This window comes from Cynara cardunculus (genome assembly GCF_001531365.2).
Source record: "Cynara cardunculus var. scolymus isolate 2C chromosome LG 13, CcrdV1, whole genome shotgun sequence".
In the NCBI taxonomy this organism is placed as follows: Eukaryota; Viridiplantae; Streptophyta; class Magnoliopsida; order Asterales; family Asteraceae; genus Cynara; species Cynara cardunculus.
In genome coordinates, this window is record NC_037540.1 from 2972857 (window position 1) to 2980541 (window position 7685).

Genomic DNA, 7685 nt, shown 5'->3' on the forward strand with positions numbered 1-7685 from the left:
ATGGCGTCTTGAAATGGTTTTCGCAACCCCAACATGATTTTGCAAAAAAGGAGCTAGACCATTGTATTTATCCAGTTTTTTTGCATGACCTTTCTTTCGATATTGAACTTTCATTATTTAACTAATAAGATAAATCACCTACCTTCAAATTATGACCGATGTTTTTTTCTCAACTTATAATAATAAATATTTCTTGAAGTTGCTGAACGGGGTCGAAGATCTATACCATTTTGACTACAAAATATTATAACAATCATATCTAACTTAATTAGCATTTAAATAAACTTTTTTAAAAAAAAGTCAAATATATATTTTAATAACCATTTGTGTACATATCTTAAAATAAAAGTTAACTTTAAAAGGAAACATAAAACAACAAGTTTTTTAAGTAGTTGATATTTTATAATGAAAATCTATCAATTCTAATTCAAGTATTACATTTGGGGTTTTCGAATTAATTAGAGAGTAAAAATCATTTTTAACTATATTTTTTTTTTAAATTTAATTATTCATCATTTGGAATGTCCCTTGATAAAACAAAATATTAGACTTTACTAAGTAATTAATATTAAGAAACTCGCTATAATTTAAGCATATTTTGTAAAACACTAGAATACATAAAACGTTACATTTATTATTTGGAACGGAAAAGATTAACCGTGTCTATTGATTCCTGAAGTTGTATAATTTGACTTAAGACAGTTTTAGTTGAATTACTTTACATAATCATATATAAAAAGGTTGAGTAAATGTACATCTACTTAATAATATTATTATTCTCATACATATTAATATAAATATATTCTATTTATATTTTCTTTGTAATAATTTAATTTGACTTAATATAATAGATATGCATATAATAATACGGATCCAAAAAGGCAGTGTTGATGGCACCTCCTAACAGGGGGTGTTGAATGCATATGGAATTGAGATTGATTTAGTTTTCATCAAGTGTCAAACTCAATCAGTATCATATTATATTTTATTATTATTATTATCATTATTATTGTTATATATATATGTTGTATATTATCATTATAACTATTTTATTAACCTGGATATCCAACCCGCTATGCGAGCCGACAATCTGCTTTGCCATTAGCCCGAAGTCACCGCATTTGAACCTCCGTGGCCACAAGGGGATTTTTATTCCTACTTAGATTTGAACCTGGGACCTCCTGATACTTTTTACCTTTGGAGCCAAGCTTAAACCAATCAGTCATCACCCTTGTATACTATATAACTATTGTTATAATTTGCTTTTTTATATTAAAATTATTATAAAATACCTTTATAAATAAAAATCCATATTTATAATGATTCTCTTTTATACTTATTATAATAAGATGAAACCGGTTGTGTGTCTATTTAAACATAAATAATTGAAATTTTTATTTATTTATTTATTTAAACATGTTAACATGTATTGACAATTTATTTTAATTATATTATATAAAATTATGACAGATTAGTTTTAATATATTATTTTTGACCATTTTATTTTAATCAATTAACTTATTACTTAGTTTCTGTAAAACATGATTATCAGTAAACAATTAACTCATCAATTAATTTATTAGACATAACATACCATATGTTAGTATACATGTTTTTTTATTTTATTGTTAATTAATTACCTTTAGATATAAAAATACATTACTTAAACTATCTATTATTAAGGATAAAAATGTCATTTAATTATTTAAAAAACGTAATAATTATACATTCTTTAAGACTGTGTACCATCTATCATGGGTATTTATTTTAAAACGAAAAAATTATATTTTTTATGTCAAAAAATTAAATCAAAAGTTTTCAACAAACTTTTTTTTATTTTGGGGTAATAAGTATGTGATTAGCAACCATTTTTTATAATCTATTCTCTATTATTAAAATTCCAAAGAATATTTATTTATTAATAATTCATAATATAAATTAATATATATGTTTATCAATAATTTATATAATGTAAATGATATAAAAATATATATATTTATTGATAATTCATATTAAATTATAATATAACTAAATAAGAGAGGAAAAACTAAAAAAAAAAAGAATTAATTAATAATTTAAATTAATTAAAAACATATAAAACAACAAAAAGTAAAAACAATAAAAAGACAAAAAAAAATGATTATATAGGGTTAAAAGTGTCTTTAGCACATAATAGAGGTGCTATTAGCCTTTGCTAATCCAAAACTATAAACCATAATCTACAACTTAAAATATGATAGATGATCTGTTTATTTCTTTTGCCAATAAATTTCTGTGCAATTGATGCATCCATCAATCAGCGGTTTGGAAAGTAGCCGTCTCTGTAACCTCAAATCAGCCATTGTTTATTATCTTAACTGTTAAATATGCCTTGGGACAAGTGTAGGGTTTGGTTCAAAGGGTTAGTTAAGCTGCTACATTAATTTGCATTTTTTTTTATAAAATAACAAATAAATTCAACTTATCGTAATATACGATTCTCATTAAGCTCTATTTAATCGAAAAAGAACGAGTTAGAACTTGTAACAGAAAATCAAACATTCGAACAACAAAATCCTATCTTATAGTATAATGTCTTAATCCGTTAAGATAAATCTAACTAGTAGATTCTAGTAGTTCCTAAACTTTTAGATTTTTCTAGTTTATGTTTTGCGTGAATGTGAATATGTATAGTTATTGTTTTCATTGCATTAAATATCTAAACTCAAAGATTAAATAAATGTACAAGTTTTGTTAGACAAACTACAAGTTAAATAGAGAAAATGGTTATAACTTGGAAGCAGAAAAGGTTGAAAGAGTATGTATGGTGACAAAAGATGATACAGTAAAAAGCTTTGAAAATAATCAAGAAAATGGTGATTGATCTACAACACCTATCAACAGAAATCTCTTACTTTTATAACATCAGACCTCTCTCTTTGACCTCTTTCAATTCAATTACTATTTGTTTATATATGAAACCCATTAATTTAAGGTTAAATTATACATTTAAAATTATTTATTGGACAGTGGAGCAGGGCATGTGTACATGAAATTCTTTCCTATGAACAGCTCCAAGATCTTTTTCACTGAATCTACTATTTCTCTGCAAATCATTACACTTTCTTCAACATAATCCTTCAGCATCTTGTTCTATTTTGTAACTCATGGTTTGTTCAAGTTCTATTACAATTAGAGGTTTCTCTGCAAATCATTACCGAATGAAAGACGATGCTTCATAATTAATGTGTTGCCACTTATTCAATCGACAACTTAATTAATCTAGGTAAATCGACTTTATATACCACGTAACGTAACTCTTATCAATTATAAGACTATCATCCAAGATTCTTCCTCTTCGTAAACGTTATGTCATTTGTGCTAGGGTCAACGTTCATACGTTGTGGCATCGAGGATACTCATTGATCTAGTTATTGTAAGCCTCTTTAATTTGTCTCTAGTTTCACTTACAAATGTTAACCGATTCCACTCCATAAGTCAACTCGTCACTATTTTAAAAATACTATTAGCAATACATATATATACTTGTTTTATACATTTGGAAAAAGATAAACAAACAGCACTTAGGAATTGAAAATGACTGTTAAAAACATGCTCGATTGATTGTCTCAGACTTGTAGTCAAACTTCACTTAAACCCTGTTCATTTCACTCATCACCATCAATGTGTCATCTACCAAAACCCTATACGTTTTCCCATGAAACTCTTGTGTGAAAACCCCCAAAACACAAGCTTTTGGTTATTGAGAATTTGAACCCAGAAGTTGAAATATCATTTGAGATGTTAGTTTGGATATGACAAAAGTGTTGGTACAGGTTAGCAAAAAGACATATAAGTCCAAGTTAAGGCATGGTAGCTCTATTCTACATAAGCATGGACAATATGTGTGGTACAGTACAATCAAACCCTGCACAGTCACGAGGTGTAAAGAGTGAAAGAAAGAAAGAAAGAAAGAAAGATTGATTGATGAGTGTAATGTAATCTATCCGACACACACGAGATGGATCTTTGTAGGTTAAAATATGCCATAAATGGATACTTAATTTATTAAACAAATAAAAGGCATTCAATGTTTTTCAACTATTATTCTGCCATCCTACGAACCTACTTACCCAGTCAAATACGTAAACTACTTATCAGAATATTTATGATTTTTTATTTTTATTTTTATTTTTAATTATAAATATTTTTTATTTATTCATAAAATATTTAAGTAAAATACAAATATTTACAACAAACAACCAAAGATGGAATGTTAGTTGATGCATTCAATCCAAATAAACGACTCTTTTTAACTTTTGTTTTACATAATCTTTAGTAATTAAGTGTTGTTTCGTTTAAAACATATATGTGCTTAGTTGTTTAATAGTGTAACGACTTGAAATAAAGAACATTAAAACACCACTTTTAAGGTTACAAATTAATTCACGGTCTGGGTATTTATAAAAAATTTGAATACTATTTTATTCAACACCGAGTCATTAAAGAAATCTTGAATGAGAACGTTTAAAGTTACTGTTTGATCATAAACATATATATATATATGCATGTTATTAATAATTAAGGAGGTGCAGTGCATTAAGTTAACATGGTATTGATTAATTTACACACCAAAACAGTGTAATGTTTACACACACACACCTGAGAGTTGTGGTTTGGCTATTCTGGTGCATCTTATGAGTTGGTAGCAAGATGTTAACAACACATAAAGATTAGTACCAGCACCACACCACCCCATCCCCAACCCATCGATATATATGTATCAAACCTGTATATATCTATCTATCTTGGAATCTTTGATGATATAGGCCCACCCCTACCCCTACCCCTACCCAGATGAGGACACGGTCGAAAATGTACATGAAAATGAGAAAGAGGCCAAGAAATGATAGGGGTATTTATGGGATTTCAGATGGGGTGGTGAACAGTGGCGTAAGGGAGATGGAAGTTAAGCAACTGTGCATGAGATAGAGGGCCGGCCTGTGTTGACTGCTGACTGCTGACTGGTGTGTTGTCAGTATACTGTTGAAGGTGATTAAATTTTTTAGGTTTCGTGTGTGTGAAAAAAGAGAAAGGACAAGTTCATGGTTTGGAGATTTTTGTTTAGTCATTGGTGGAGATGGTGTTTTGGTTAAATTTGTGTTTCCACCTCTTCAATTCAATGGTTACTGTTTTTTCCTTGTTCCCACACGTGTCTACCCATGTTTCTTGTTTAGTGTCGTAATTGTTATAAATCATATAAATCAATTTTAACTGTTTGTATAGATGATATTAAACCGGCTTTTAAATCTACTCTCAATCTTATTTTCAACTGATTTAATAACCATCTCTAGATTCTAAAATAAATAAAATAAAAGACCCTGCAGATTTAACCTGTATTGTTTATAATAATTGTACGATTTGTATTTGAAACTCTCTTCTGTACCCTAATACTATCACATGTTCTCAAAAATATTCTTTATGTTTAAAACAACTATTTTTTACGTCTTCTTAGAGATAATAGGTTTTGCATAACTAATACCGTCTTTCGAACCATGCCTTCAAATGTACGTGCTATCTTGTTTTCTTTTGGTTTCGTTTTGTTATTATCAGGGTTGTTTCTGGGGAAGGGCGGCACAGGCGCACGTCTAGGGCCAAAGATATCAGGGGTAAAAACATTGTTTTTGAAGTGGGCGATGTTTTTATGTTCGTACAGGGCTTATAAAACGTCATGAACGGACCTGGTTATTATATGATCAACCATTCTTTCAAAAACCAAAATTAAGAAGCTGAAAAAGATACAAACTTTGGTCCAAAAGATAGAAAAATAGTGAGTAAAAATCATCTTTTGGTTTTGATTAACTTAAAATAAGTCGTGGTCCTGGTCTTGGTCATGATCTTGATCTGATCATCAAGAAGAAATACCAACACAAAACAATTAATTTCTATGTATATTAATTCAGACAAGTGTTGAAACCATCATAAATTATGCTTCGGATGGACCATTTTGACTCTAATAGTAATTTAATTAAGCTTCCAATTAAGAGACCATAATGAATTTCATGTTCATCAATAATTACTATTTACTATATATCTTTCTACCATTTGGTACACATGCTCTTAAAATACCTAAATTTCAACTATTTTTTAGTTTAAAAAATGGCAAAATACATGCACCCTTTGTTGTAACTTTTAAATAATTTTGATTTTCAGATTTATATTTTTAATATGAAAAAAAAAACTCAATAAATTATCATATTTTGAGTGAACAAGTCCCTAAATTAAATTTAAATTTAAAATTGAATAAACAAATCATTAGAGTTACTAAAAGTCTAAAACCGAGAAAATTAAACCCAACAAACTTTCATATTTAAAGCGATTAATTCTTGAACATTTTTTAAAACAAATAAATCATTACACTTTTAAAAGGAAAGCAAAATATGTCATTTCTCAATCGACTGATCTTAAGTACAATAATTCAAATAAAAGATGATTAAATATCATTTTAATTATTCTTTATTTGTCTTTCAAATTCAAATTCAAATTACAGTCACAAAATCATCACAAATACATGTGATTTAGAGTTTAAAAAAATGGTGTTTTTTTCGTACTGATTTGTTGATACATGAAAAAAGAAGTGGTAAATTTCTTTCGTTTTATAAATGTAAAGATTTATTCGTTTAAACAATATTCGGATATCTAATGTTCAAAACATGAAAGCCCGTTCGGTTTTTCTCAGTTTTAATAAATTTAAAATTTTATTTGTTCAAAAAAATAGTTTAGAGACTTAATGACTCAAAATATACTGGTTTTTTAAAAAATTTCTCTTTAAAATTAATGTTTTGGCATTTATAACTAATTAACTCGTTTATTTATTATTATATAATCCTAACCAATTAATCAATTAGGTACAATAATAACATAATAAACCTTAATTTTTTATTTTTTATTTTCAAAATATATTTCTAGAAATAGAAATGAATCGATTTGTCCTTCCAACAAATAACAATGATGATGAAGGTATATATAGTAACGTTGGTTTTAAGTTCTATGGCTGTCACTCATCATTTCATATATAACCCTAATTCTACCAAATCTCCATTAACAAATGTCTCAACATAACTAGGTTAACTAAAAGCTGTTAAATCAAAAGTACAATTACGTTAAATCACCAACTATTTTATAACAATAAGCGAAAAACAAACAAGAGGACTTCCATCGACAACTTTTCACTTCAAGATCAAGCTTAAGGATGTTGAATAAAATCAAAACCGGATTATAACTTACCGAACTGAATGAAGTTTTGGTTATTCGGTTTTTGGGTTAAACGATTCGGTTGTCCAAAACAGAATATATTATTCAGTTCAGTTTTTAGATTTTTTTTTTAACCATTTCGATTAAAAGGAATAACAAATCATATTAATTTTTTATATGTTTTTAAACATGATACTCTTGTTCTTATATTTTATATTTTTTTACTTGATTTACTATGTGACTTACATTTATGATGTTCTTTTTACTAGATTACATCATAGATTAATTAAAATATATTAAAAATGTGTTTTTTTTTTATACAAATTATACCATCATAAGTTTGAATGATTTTGATTGTTTAACTTTTATTGCAATATAAAACTAGGGGTGAGCAATGAGGCGGGTCGTTTGGATTGGGCCCCAAAACAAAAACCCAATAAATCCCCCCCCCC